Source organism: Engraulis encrasicolus, unplaced genomic scaffold (genome assembly GCF_034702125.1).
Source record: "Engraulis encrasicolus isolate BLACKSEA-1 unplaced genomic scaffold, IST_EnEncr_1.0 scaffold_120_np1212, whole genome shotgun sequence".
Lineage (NCBI taxonomy): Eukaryota > Metazoa > Chordata > Actinopteri > Clupeiformes > Engraulidae > Engraulis > Engraulis encrasicolus.
The window spans coordinates 55,591-70,000 of record NW_026944691.1 but is presented as its reverse complement, the minus strand read 5'-3'; positions in this window follow the sequence as shown (position 1 = coordinate 70,000).

The window sequence follows — 14,410 nt, the reverse complement described above, 5'->3', positions numbered from 1 at the left end:
AAAGCCACAAAGTAATATTCCAGTACAAAACTAGTTATTTACAATACATAAACTAAGTGTGCCAAGCATGGAGCAAAGTAGCAGCGCCAAGCTATTTCAATAGGTCTACAAACAACTGGTTTGCTCCACAAACAAGGTGGCAGTCAGTTGACTACATTACCCACAATTCATGTGCTGCACACGCGGTACACGCGACAGCGTTACAATGCGAGGAAGCGCTAGAATTAAACATTAAGCCCATACGACTTTGTTGCTGTCGACCAACGTTGACGGAAGCACGTGAGCGAGAACGTGTTGTCACGATGTGGGTGTTATTAAATACAGCGCATTTAAAGTCGGCCACAAATATGAACGAGACGATGAGCTCGCACCAGTTTGCTCTACTAACACACCACGTGTGAGGAGTGGGGGGACAGGCAGTGAGGAGGAGCTGAAGTGGGGACCTGCGCAAACTTGTGGAGGGGTGTGAGACAAGACTCATATACACACGTGAGTGAGTTGTTGACCAACCAGTTAATGGGCGCGTGACCTCGGAGGCAGTCCGCCGACGAGCGTTGAAGGGGATAAGCAACTGCAGAGGTTGCAAGATCTGACTGCAGCCGCATGCATCCCGCGATAGTTTGACACCATGTGACATGTCACCTCGTCAACGCAACATCGACGAAATTTCGAAGTTTGACAGGAAATCTAACCGTCATGCAGCATTTTCCATCCAGGGTGCATTGCTGTCTAAATGCGCATGCATGCGTTGACACATGTCGATCGCACCTCTTGCTGATAGTGTTACGGAGACTTCTCAGCTCTCAATGTCAAACACTAGACTACAAACATTATTATGAATGCGCCCAGCGCTGTGTTTAACCAAGCATAGGCCAACAAGTAAATTTAGCAGTAGCATACAAACAAACTTATGAGGAAACTGGAACATCTTACCGTGGGCATATCGCCCTCTTGACATGACAGCATGCGTCAGCAACAATGCACACTCCCACTTATAGTTTGTGTTCCGTGCCTTATTGGACAATAACGGATTACTTGGATTTCATATGCAAACGCCACTGGCTACCCACAAATTAGCAGCTACCCAGCACACCAATCAGGTAAAGTGAACCTCCCACTTATTCACCCCCTTGTTGAATTGCTTTGATTGTTCAATTGAAATGTAGCGAGAGACCTCCCATTTGCTCGGCCAGAGTGAGCAAAACAGTATGGCTAAAGTTATGTATGCAAAAACGCTGTGACACAGCTCGTCTTGAAATAGAACAACACCGATAAATAACAGTCTATTATTAGCATAGCCTGCAGTAAGCTACATTAGTAGGCTGCATCGTGAAATTTATTGAAAAAAAGTTTCCACGCAGTGGAGTTTGGAAGAGTAGTGGGCTTGAAGCAGCTGATGGTGACAGGAGAGACACGAAGGGGGAGGGGGAGGGCTTGGGGGGAGTGTCGCTCGCACAGACAGCAGAGTGACCATCTCTGTTGCAGACAGAGTAGCGCAGCTGGAGGAGGTTTAAACATTTTTTTTGTGTGAATTTAAAAACTGATAATGTATTTGACTTAGGCCTACTCTTAAGGCAAATATATTGAAATAATAGCTTAGAGAAAGACAAAAAACGACATATATAATAGTAAAAAACTGTAATAAAGTCTAGGGGCCTCATTTATAAAAGTTTGATGATTGTCTACTACAAGACAAATCAGACATTTGCAGTGCTCTTAACAAACATTTTTCTTTAGCCAGTCAAAGTTTTGACAATAGCAATAATCATTCCTTTATACCTAGGGCTGGACATGATATGCGTGTCAGAGACAATGTCAGAGACGATGATCTGGAATTCAGGCTTCATCCTGTGTCTAAGCATACAGTGCTATCTGCTTTATTAGCAATTGATAGTCGCAAATCCACTGGAGAAGACCACCTAGATCCTCTTTTTCTTCGCACTGCGGCATATATAATAGCAGAGCCATTATTGCACATTTTCAATTTTTCTATTTCCATTGGAGTTGTCCCTACACTATGGAAATTTGCACACATTACCCCGTTGCACAAGGGGGGTGATAAGACTGACCCTAACAACTATCGACCAATATCCAAGCTACCGTGTCTCTCAAAAATACTAGAGAAGTTGGTAAATGATCAGCTCAAAGAATTTCTAAATACCAATAATATTTTGAGCCCTCTCCAATCAGGCTTTAGGCCTAAACATAGTACAGTTACTGCTGCTACTAAAGTAATGGATGATATTATCACTTCTCTTGACAAGAAAAAACATTGTGCTGCCATCTTTGTGGACTTATCCAAAGCATTTGACACCGTGGACCATTCTCTGCTTCTACAAATTCTGCCTGGTATTGGTTTTAGTGCAAGTGCCTGTAAATGGTTCCAGAGCTACCTTTCAAACAGACACCATACTGTAAAATTGGGTAATATTCAATCTGACCCCCTGCTAATAACCAAGGGGGTCCCACAAGGTTCAGTATTAGGTCCGGTACTCTTCACCATGTACATAAATAGCATACTTTCTCTCCTTTCCAACTGCTCTATTCATCTATATGCAGATGATACAATTTTGTATTGTGTTGCAGATTCTGTACAGCTAGCCTTGGAGAAATTGCAGCAGTCTTTTAATATCCTACAAAATGCCTTCATTGGTCTTAAGCTTCTACTTAATGTAAGCAAGACTAAATGTATGGTCTTTACTCGATCTAAGCATGGCATGAAAAATGATTTTAATATATCTACTTTAGATGGGTCTGTTATTGAGAGAGTATCACATTATAAGTACCTGGGAATCTGGCTAGATGACAAGTTCACATTCAAGAAACATACTGACTGTCTTGTCACTACGCTCAGACAAAAGCTATCTTTCCTGCACAGAAATAAATATCACTTTCCTGTTTTCTGCAGAAAAAAGTTAATTGAAGCTACTTTTCTGTCTTCCCTTGACTATGGTGATGTTATTTACAGACATGCACCACTCTCTAATCTGAAGGCACTTGACACTGTCTATCATTCAGCTCTTCGTTTTATTACTGGGGATCCATATAGTACTCATCATTGCCTGTTATATGATGAAGTTGGGTGGGCTCCACTTTCTCACAGAAGGGACATGCATTATTTTATTTTTATTTATAAGGCCCTCACTGGCAAACTCCCATTTTATATTTCATCTCTTTTAGTTTGGCACTCCAACCCATACCAAACCCGCAGCAGCAATTTTTTACTGGAGGTCCCTTATGCCCGCACTGAACTGGGTAAAACGGCTTTTAGTGTCTGTGGACCTTCAGTTTGGAATACCTTACAACAAAGGATGGGTCTTCAAGCCTTTGTGCCATTAGAACATTTTAAAGTTACACTGGGAAGTTTTTTATCACATGCTTGTACTTGTTTTAACTCATAAGTTTTAATTCATAGTTTGTCTTAATTCTTACCTCTTATATGATTTATGGTGTATTGTGTATGTTGTTTATATATGATTTTATATGTGTAATTGTTTGTTTTACTCGACATCATTGTAAATGAGGGCTGGGCCCTCAATGATTCTTCGAGTTTAAATAAATGAAATGAAATGAAATGAAAACTTTGCGGAAGAAATGCGCCAAAAGATGGCGCACGCACGAATCTCAGGATGTGCGTGCGCAAGAAAATATTCAGATTTATAAAGCATGGCGCACGCACGTTCCACGTCGATTTTCCTTTATAAATCCCAACTGACTCTGAAGTTGCGGGACATGTGCGCACCTGTGGACACACCCATAATTACCCATGAATATTCAGTGAAACGCCCAAAATGAATATTTATATCTGTGGACGTCGTGCAGAAAGCAGACGAGATAACCTATTTATCACATGTGGAGCAAACAGTTTTATTAGATAGGCCTAGAGAACGTTGGGCAATGTGGAGCAGTTAAGTTTGGGAAGTCGTACAAAAAACAAAATCCCTCGAATTGCAGCATGTGGATGGTTATGTTCGCAAAGGTCACGCTATACCAGAGGTAAAATAAATAAATAAATAAATAAATAAAAGGATGGCATGGACATGAACCTGCCAGGTCATAGACATGTAGTAGGCTATTAATTAAGTTGTGAACCAGGGTGAAAATAGCTGCGTCAAGGAAACATCTCACATGGCATATTCCCATGTGAAATTCAACTGTAGAAAATCTATTCGCTGTCTCATTGCACCTCATATGCACCGGGTTTGCCGTTGGTCACTGCGCGCAGCTGTCTGCTTTCAGTTCAAAGCGATGCCCCAACTGTCGATCGACATATCCACAGACAGCATGACATATGGACATTTTCTAGTCTCTATTTATTAAATGTGTGTATTATAAACGTGCATTATCAGTGTATAAGGCCAGCTGTCAAATGCACACCTCTGCTTCTTTGATGACGAATAACCGCATGGAAAATAAATGACATGCAACAAGAGAAACGAAGCTGTCCATTAGTATGGCACTTGGCTGTATGCTTGCCTGTATGGCTGAGAAAATCAACCATTACAGATGCACTTGGGACTCGAGCAGATGATTCTGAAACTGACTTAAATGTTGACATAATTTCTTGCAGACTCGGAACACTTTATAGCCTATCGATACGATTATAGCCTGATACTGGAAAGGTCCTTGGTTATTGTTAATAATATGTAGGGTATTTCCAAATGTGATGTAGGCCTACCCTAAACGTAAAATTTGAAGCGTCTATTACTTCCTTACAAAACATGCATGTGGCTATGGATAGGCCAGGTAGGCCTACTTATTATCCACCATTACCAAACAACAAACAACCGCATTTTCGTTGCGAACTGGATTAACTAATCTTAAAGTGGCTATCGTGACACGTGATTTTTGTCTTCAACCAATTTCGGGTCGTTCTTCCAGCTACCTCTCGCGGTAGCGCTTTCTGCTTTTACTCTGTTTTTAGTACGTACACATGGGTCAAACTTTGCATGGAGCTACGCACGTTTACCGCCAAGTTCTTTTGTTATAAATAGCAAACCTTGCGGTGAACTTGGCATGTGCAGTTGTTTGTGCGTACGCACCCATTATAAATAAGGCCCTAGTTATCTGCTTGTTGTCAAGCGTCAGATCTGCTAGGGAGGGGGCTGCTGCCTCCAAGATAGGTGTATAGATAGAGCTATGTGAAACACACACACACGCATGCACGCGCACACACACACACACACACACACACAGCACTGTGCCAGGCTGCTGTTAACAGGTTGTTCTGTTGAATAGTTTGTCCTGGTCTGTCCTGTCTATTGTTCATGGCTGTTATATCTGGGTGACTGTGTATTGTATGTGTTAAATATTTGTTTTTATCATGTCATTGGGAATACAACCTGCCTGGTATGTACCTTACTTGCTGACAAAATCCCCATAAGGTTCCTAACTAACTAACTAACTGTTCTCTGCTTGTTGTGTAGGTCTGGTCCTGAGGAGGGGGCTGCTGCCTCCATCATGAGTCTCTCTGGGGAACAACACCATCACCCAGCACAGGGAGAGGGGGATGCTAGTGAAAAACCTCTGTGAGTATGCATGATAATATACAGTATAGTATAGTATAGTATAGTATAGTATAGTATAGTATAGTATAGTATAGTATAGTATTGTATTGTATAGTATAGTATAGTATAGTATAGTATAGTATAGTATACATTATGCAGTATGTCAGAGAAGTGAGTACCCCTCACTCACATTTCTGCAGATTTCTAAGCATAGCCTATCTTTTCCTGTGACAGCATTAAATATAGTCATTTTGAGACAATGAAAAGTAGGCAGGGTGCAACTTATATGACAGCTTCACTTTATTGCTCAATCAAAATAATTAAAAATACCAACATTGACGTCTTAACAATGTAGCATAAAAATGATCGGAAACACTTTATTTTAGGGATACATCTATTAGCACTAATACATACAATGTGCCTGTATAAGTAACTTGTAAGGCATGTACAAAGCAAAATCAAACCTTTGTTAGGCATGTATTCGCAAATGTCTTGTTCATGCACAATAAGGGATTTATAACCAATTTAACCTTATTAAGGACCTAGTAGGCCTTAGTGTTTGCTTAGTACATGCCTTACAAGTTTATACTTATACAGGCATCAACATTGTATGTATTAATAGATCAAGTTCAAGTNCAAGTCAAGTTTATTGTCAATTTATTTACATGCACTGGTCATACAAAGAATTTGAAATTGCGTTTCTTGCTCTCCCATGCAGACATAGACTAATCTAGGTAAGGACATAGACAGTATAGACATAGACAGTACTCATACATGGACATAGACAGTATGGACGTAGACATTGCTCATACAGACATTTAAAGTGCAAGACTGGACAACAGAAGACTTGTAGAGAACATACATTAAGAGGAGGTATTTTGTTGTGCTTTTTCTAAAAGTCCTTTATAGCGTTCTGACATAGTAATAGTAGCATTTGAAGAAATAAATAATTAAAAAAGGTTTTTATTAAATACACCAGCAGCAGTATGTGTGTGTGTGTTTGTATGTGTTTTGTGTGTGTGTGTGTGTGTGTGTGTGTGTGTGTGTGTGTGTGTGTGTGTGTGTGTGTGTGTGTGTGTGTGTGTGTGTGTGTGTGTGTTTAGTGCAGGTAGAAAGTGCGGTGTGCGTCTGTGTGTGTGTACCTGTGTATGTGTGTGTGTATGTGTGTGAGTATGAGTTGTGTGTCAGTGTGTGTATGTTTGGGTTTAGTGCAGAAAGTGCAGTGTGCTTGTGTGTGTGTGTGTGTGTAGTGTAGTGTGTGTGTGTGTGTGTGTGTGTGTGTGTGTGTGTGTGTGTGTGTGTGTGCGCATGTGTATGTTTTGAGTTAGTGCAGGTTGAAAGTTCAGTCACAGATGTAGTAGTGCAGGTGGAATGTTCAGTCGCAGATATGGTGGTGGGGATGAGGGGGGGGGGAGCGTTGTCAGTGGCCTGGCTGGCTAGAGGCTGACAGTGAAGGGAGAGTGGGTTGAGTGTTCAGTATCTTGATTGCTTGATGCATCGTGCTGCTTGCAAGCCTGGTGGTACGGGAACGGAGGCGCCTGTACCTCTTTCCAGAGGGCAGGAGGCTGAACAGTTTGTGTGCAGGGTGGCTTGTGTCTTTGATGATCATCAGTGCTTTTCGGGTGAGGCGTGCGGTGTAAATGTCCTGCAGGGAGGGGAGTGGTACTCCAATGATCTTCTTCGCTGTGTTCACAACACGCTGGAGTGTCTTCCTGTTTTTCTCCGTGCAGCTTCCTCCCCACACTGTGATGCAGCTGGACACGACGCTCTCTATGGTTCCTCTGTAGAATGTTGTCATGATGGAGGGTGTAGCACTTGCCTTCTTTAGTTTGCGCAAGAAGTAGAGACGCTGATGGGCCTTCTTCGCCAGTGATGTAGTGTTGGTGGTCCAAGAGAGATCGTCGCTGATGTGCACTCCAAGGAACTTGGTGCTGCTCACTCTCTCCACAGCATCACCGTCGATGGTCAGTGGTGGCAGTTGTTTTTGGACCCTCTGAAAGTTGACAACAATCTCCTTGGTCTTGTTGACATTCAGCAGGAGGTTGTTGTCTTTGCACCATCTGGCCAGCAGGTCTACTTCTTCTCTGTAGTGGGTCTCATCGCCCTTAGTGATGAGGCCCACCAGTGTTGTATCATCCGCAAACTTCACTAGATGGTTAGTGCTGTGGGTCGTTGTGCAGTCATGTGTCAGCAGCGTGAACAGCAGGGGGCTGAGAACACAACCTTGCGGAGCCCCCGTGCTCAGGGTCAGGGTGCTTGAGGTGTTATTCCCTACCCGTACTGCTTGTGGTCTCTGCATTAGGAAGTCCAGCAGCCAGTTGCAGAGGGAGGTGCTGAAACCTAGTTTGTCCAGTTTTCTGATGAGTTGTTGTGGTATTATGGTATTGAATGCTGAACTGAAGTCAATGAACAGCATTCTCACATATGAGTCTTTATTGTCCAAGTGGGTGAGGGCTGGATGGAGGGCAGAGCAGATTGCATCCTCCGTGGATCGCTTGGCTCGGTATGCGAACTGGTAGGGGTCCAGGGTGGGGGGGTAGGGTGGCTTTGATGTGTGACAGGACTAGCCGTTCGAAGCACTTCATGATTATGGGCGTCAGTGCTACAGGACGGTAGTCATTGAAGCATGATGGTGATGATTTCTTCGGCACGGGTATGATGGTAGCAGCTTTGAAAAGTGATGGGATGACTGCTTGCTCCAGAGAGATGTTAAAGATGTCTGTGAAGACATCCTTCAGCTCTTCTGCACAATCCTTCAACACTCGGCCAGGTATGTTGTCTGGGCCAGCTGCTTTGCGTGGGTTGATGGTGGCCAGTGTCCTCTTCACACTGGCAGAGGACAGGTACAGGGGTTGATCATGGGGGGGAGGGGGAGTTTTCTGTGGATGAGTGTCATTTTGTGCTTCAAAACGGGCAAAGAAACTGTTCAGGTCGTTTAGCAGAGAGGTGTTGTTGTCACAGCTTCGTGGTGCGGGCTTATAGTCCGTGATGGCCTGTATGCCCTGCCACAGGCTCTGTGCATCTCTGCTGTCTTTGAAGTGTGTTGTTATTTTGTCCGAGTATCCTGATGCCCTGGGACAGGTTTGCCCTTGCTGCTTTTAGGCCAGCTACGTCTCCTGCTCTGAAGGCTTTGTCTCTGGCCCTCAGCAGTCTGTGAACGTCTCCTGTGAACCATGGCTTCTGGTTGGCCCTGGTGGTGATGCGTTTTATTTCTGTAACATCATCAATGCATTTTGTGATGTAGGAGGTCACGGTGTCTGTGTACTCCTCAATGTCAATGTGGTTGCTGTGGGTGGCAGCTGTTTTGAACATGTCCCAATCTGTGGTTTCAAAGCAGTCTTGTGGTCGTGACACGGCTCCCTCTGGCCATTTTCTCACCTCCTTCAGAGGTGTAGCAGAGTGGGCATTTTATGCTTTTTACCCAAGATAATAATTACCAATTTTGTTCTATATCCGACTACGCCACTAGGGGGAGCTATTGCTCCCCTCTAGAAAGTTAATGCACTAAGGCACACAGGTTCGGCAGGGACGACAGAGACAGGATGCACACTTAATTCTTTTATTTAAATATTCTTTTTCCTCTGTAAAACTCAAGGTCTTGAGAAGACAAACACCCGAGTCACGGGTGGCGAAAGCCTTGAGTGTGGACAGACTAAAACAGACAGGGGGTATTTACACATGGCACGTTAGTTCCATTATCCCCAAGGCCACTGGATATTCCACACCCCTTACATAATTAAAAGGCATGCAAACATTAAGTTACAGTTGGTATAACCCTACTAACAATTTTTAGTTCTACGAAGGTTCCTGGAACACAAGCCCTTGGTTCCAGTTTAGTTCTGGGTACGACCCCAGAGAGTCATTTTTGGTTATTTTTCCATTCTCAATTGGTTGGCAGGAAAGTTTAATTTTCGTTCCTAGAATGTTACATGTGTAGTTCCCATTCCGTTCCCTTATTGTTCTCTCACCGTCACTTTATTCCTGTTCATGTCATGTTTGTTCCCTTGACGTTCCCATATGGTTCCCTTAACCTTGTTGGTTGCATATTTGGTTCCTTAGACATGTACCTGATGTTCCCCCAACCTTGTTTATTATTGTGAATGTGTTTTGGTCCTGCCCCACTATCTCTCACCATAGTTGAGGTACCCTGATCATGGTACTTAAGCACCTCCCATCCTCCACCATCACTGAAACACCCTGCGCCTGGCATCAGTTTGGCACACTGATGACTTGAAATGATGATTAAAATTGCTTAAAATTGTCTGTATTTTATATATCAGTCTATGCCGTACTGTACCACAATGTGAGAGAAATATCAGCTGAGTACATATAAACACAATCTAGTGGGGATTAATACCAAAAGTTTTCCTTAATTAAGTTTAAAGATAACCATACCATCTACATCAAGTGCACAATGGCGCAAGCAATGTAACATGTGCTGTTACTGACTAGCTCACAAAGCAAGGCACAAGATGTAGCTAACAAATGCCATAAGCCAAAAGCGCTATTAGCTTGCTTGCAAAGCAGTTAAACAAGCGCTATGCTGTGCCATGCTGACCAGCCAGCAGGCAGGCAGGCAGGCAAATAACTAAAGCACTCCGACAGTCCAGGTTTATATACAGGCTCAAGAGTACCATGTGACCAGATTGATTAGGAGTTTTTCAGGTGCAAGCAATTGAATCATGATATAGGCCTACCAGCCCTAAGTAATTAGGTTTGGCCAGGCTCTGATGGACAGATTGGTTGTGAAGGGCCTGCTTGTTACCGGCAAAGGTGTAACAAGTTCTCAAGTTATTTCTTTCACTCACCATATCTTTTGTGTGATGTTGTGTGCACAGCCAAACCTTAGATCAACCCAACCAAGTTGAGTTAAATGAATGAAATGGAATTTAAAAAATAAAATAGATTGTGTACATGATTAAATCTGGAGGAAATACTGTTACTAATATGTAGACTTATATGATTTAATCGGGTGGACACTCATCATTGCTTATGCTCTGAACAACACAGTATAAACAAAGTTGGGGGAACATCAGGAGCATGTCTAGGGAACCAGACGTGACCAGACCTATAATGTAACCATCAAGGTTATGGGAACCATATGGGAACGATGAGGGAACAAACATGAAAAGCAATAAAGGTACGGTGAGAGAACGGCGAGGGAATGGAATGGGAACCACACATATATCGTTCTGGGAACTTAAATTAAACTTTCCTGGCAACCCAGTGAGAACCAAAATAGAACCAAATATTACGTATCCGAAACGTATCCAGAACCGAACCGGAACCAATGCCTGCTTGGTTTTTACTGTAACCAAAGGGAACGTTTCTAAGTGGTAAATTTTGGTTTGGTAATAACCCCAACCTTTAGAGAACCAAAAGTCAAACGTTCTCTTTACGTTCTGTGTTACTAGGGAAAACACAAGATGCACATATAATTCACACTGCAATAAACACACTTTGATGCCAAAAGGGCACCCTACAACTACAACACAGCAAACCAAGTCTCTAGGGAAAGTGGGGTAGTCCAGGCACTGGTTGGATGGGGGAAAAGTGTGGTATGTATAAAACAAAACAAACAAACAAACAAACAAAAACACAGAATTAATGGTCTGATTCACATAGAACAGACAACAAAACAAACCAAAAATGAAAACCATCCACACGCTCACCCACAGTTCAGAAGTTCATTGTGCGCCACTGTTTGGGGGCACACATACATCACACTGGGCGTTAGGCCCACCGTCCCCACTCAACACTCGGTCCACATGCACAACTCCACCAGCAGTAGGGAGAACAGCAAAGTCAGCCCAATGCCTGGCAATGCAATGACAGGTAGTGAGACTCACACACAGTAAAGATAGATTACAATCCGATGAAGAGGTGGGGGGAATAAGGCCTCTACATACCAAAAGACAACCAAGCAGTGAAGTCGCAAGGTTCTTGGTCCAAATCAACTTCATCCTGCTCCAGAGCCACACCGCCAGTAGCAGACACTACTCTAGGCTACTTCATGCGATTGCCACTATGAAGTGCAGCGGTTCTCCATTCCTGAGCGGTTGAAGGACAGCAACGACGCTACCCAAACTGGCAAATCAGCCACAATCAAAGGCCCCTCGCTACAAGCAGCCAGTGGCTTGCTTTTAAAGGACCCTGAATGCAGGCAATTAGTGGTATCTGCTAATCACATGATTGCCAACTGGTCACATGATCACAATGCCATAGCAAACTGCTGCTGTGACTTAAAGGCACAGTGCCATCATGCTACATTCTGACCCCGCTGTTTTTGTTGTCGTCCCGACAACACACAAAAATTAAAACAAGAGGCACCACTACAAAGGGCTTTCTACTTTGCCTCATTAGCCTGCTGGAAGACAGGTAAGCCTAGTAGGCTCATCAAACACTGACCCACACACAACATACGTCCACCACTTTCACCTCACTCACACACAGCCAACAAATATACACTAAAACAGGCAAAGCAAACTAATCAACACCATTGCACACACGCACACACAGACACACATACAATACAAGACAATAGCGGGGGTCGGGTTAGGTTGGCTGGGCAAGTCTCTCAAGCCCCCACCGGAATTACAGCTTCCCGGCCTATTATATGCCAGTGCTCCGGTTGCCAAACGAGGGGAGGATTGAACATTGCCCTTAGGTTTGGCCATGGGGGAGGGCCGGGAACCAGCGGGAACTCGTTCCTCATCGCAATTTCTCGCCAGGTGCCCCGGCTGATGCCAATAGATGTATCCCCAAAATAAAGTGTTACCAAAGGATCCTCAGTAGCCACAGGACATAATTAATATGCATGTTTCCTTTGGTGAATTTTGGCTTTCCCATATTGATGGCATTCATGCAGCCCCAAACCATGTCAGCCCCACTGCCATGCTTGACTTTAAACATAGGACACTCGTCTTTGTGCTGCTCACCTTTTTTTTACCACCACACATGTCTGACATGCTAAGTTTTACCTAAAGCAGGGATTCCCAACCTTTTCCAACTTGGGGCCCACTCAAAATTGTCACAAATGTTCTGGGCCCACCTCTGACCCGATTACCAATAAAACTCACATAAATCAGCAGCAACACACACGAAATGTGATTATAATTTTTAGAATATTATTTCAAGACCCACTTGGTATACCTTCAGGGACCACCTGTGGGCCTTGGCCCATAGTTTGAAAATCACCGACCTAAAGAAACATGAATGTCAACATTTACTGGAGCTACTGAAGCATGATCCTCTCTGGGATTTTAAACTTCCGGGTGTACTCAGTTTTGGGAGATAAGCCTACATTTTGACATCCTTGTGCAATGACACTGTTTACACTTCTCATGTTGCATTCAAAATTGAGTGGCAAGGAACAGCATGGTCACTTCGCCTTGTTACATTAATACACTACAAAAGCGCCCAGAAGATTAAACTTATGACTTATTAAAGAATTGTGCAACAAAATTGTCTTCCATATAACATACTGTATGATTAGTGCATTCCAACCAGAACATATCGTAATTTCACAGACTGCGCAGGAACATGCCATCGTGTACGCCAAAAATGACGTCAGAAGATGAAAAATCATCAGCACATGCTTGGAGTATGTTTTTGGGGGCAGGCCTAAGAGTGTTGAAAAACGTTAAAAGTCCTTACTACTTAACAAAACAACTTCTGTACATTAGAGGTCTGATTCCGGACACATGCAAACACATTTGAAACAATGTATACTCACTGTATAGTTTTCTACTAGAGTCAGCCTTTAAAGGGTAACTCCTGCCAATTTCAATGTACTATTGTATTGCTCACGCTACCCTTGACTTGTCAGTACCCGGTGACGCTGCATTTTTTGGCTCAGCCCTTTCCGAGATATGAGCTATTCTAATGGGGGCAACTTTTGTTTACATTTCAAAAAAACATTTTTATTTATTCCCAAAAACATCCAAAAGGTTATGCAACATCAGCAGAGAGCTAGCAAACAGCGTTACCTTTTGGGAAAATATTTGGAGTAGGCCTGTACTCATTTTTTAAAAAATGTTAACCAACGTTGCCCCCATTAGAATAGCTCATATCTCGGAAAGGGCTGGGCCAAATACTGCGGCGTCACCGGGTACTGACTATTCAAGGGTAGCGTGAGCAATACAACAGCACATTGATAATTGGCAGGAGTTGCCCTTTAAGTGAGATATGTGAAGAAATGGCTGCACATGACTGCAGCATTTAAAATAATCTTGGTTCATAGTTTATCTTATGTTATTTTACACATTTAATAAAACATGTGAAGAGACTACTAAACTGTTCGGATGACGGCCATGCAATTTCGACCAGGTGAAATTTAAACAAATGGCCTGGTTATCATCATGCACTGATGTCTTCATTTCTCAGCATTTCAGTTTAATGCACTGCAGAAACGACTGACTGACCGCGGATCATAACCGCTCTCTGTTTGACCGTGGTTACCCTCGGGGCTAGACAAACCAAGATTTAAATCAGCATCGTAGTATGCACCATCAAGATAGCCAGTTTTGTCAATCCCAGTTTAGCGAGTTAGCCCATGTTAGTTCTAGGTAGGTTGAACTATGTTCGTAGTACAGGCCCCCGATCAGTGGCACATGCTTAGCACATGCTTAGCTCCCTTTAAAGCCTGACAAGACCTCCAGTCTTTTGGCCATTTCTTTTGGCAGCCCAACACTCTCTACAGCACATCTCACAGCAACTAACAAGCACACACTACTGACAATTGTATTGTTTGTTTGATTATTCAAGGTTTAATGACTAAATCTCTTACTTTTAAGTTCCATCCTACACTGTAAAACCTGAGAAGTTAATTTAACTCAAATAATACAAGGAAACGCGTTGCCTTGAATCGTTTGAGTTTGATAACTTCATTGAATCAAGTTAGC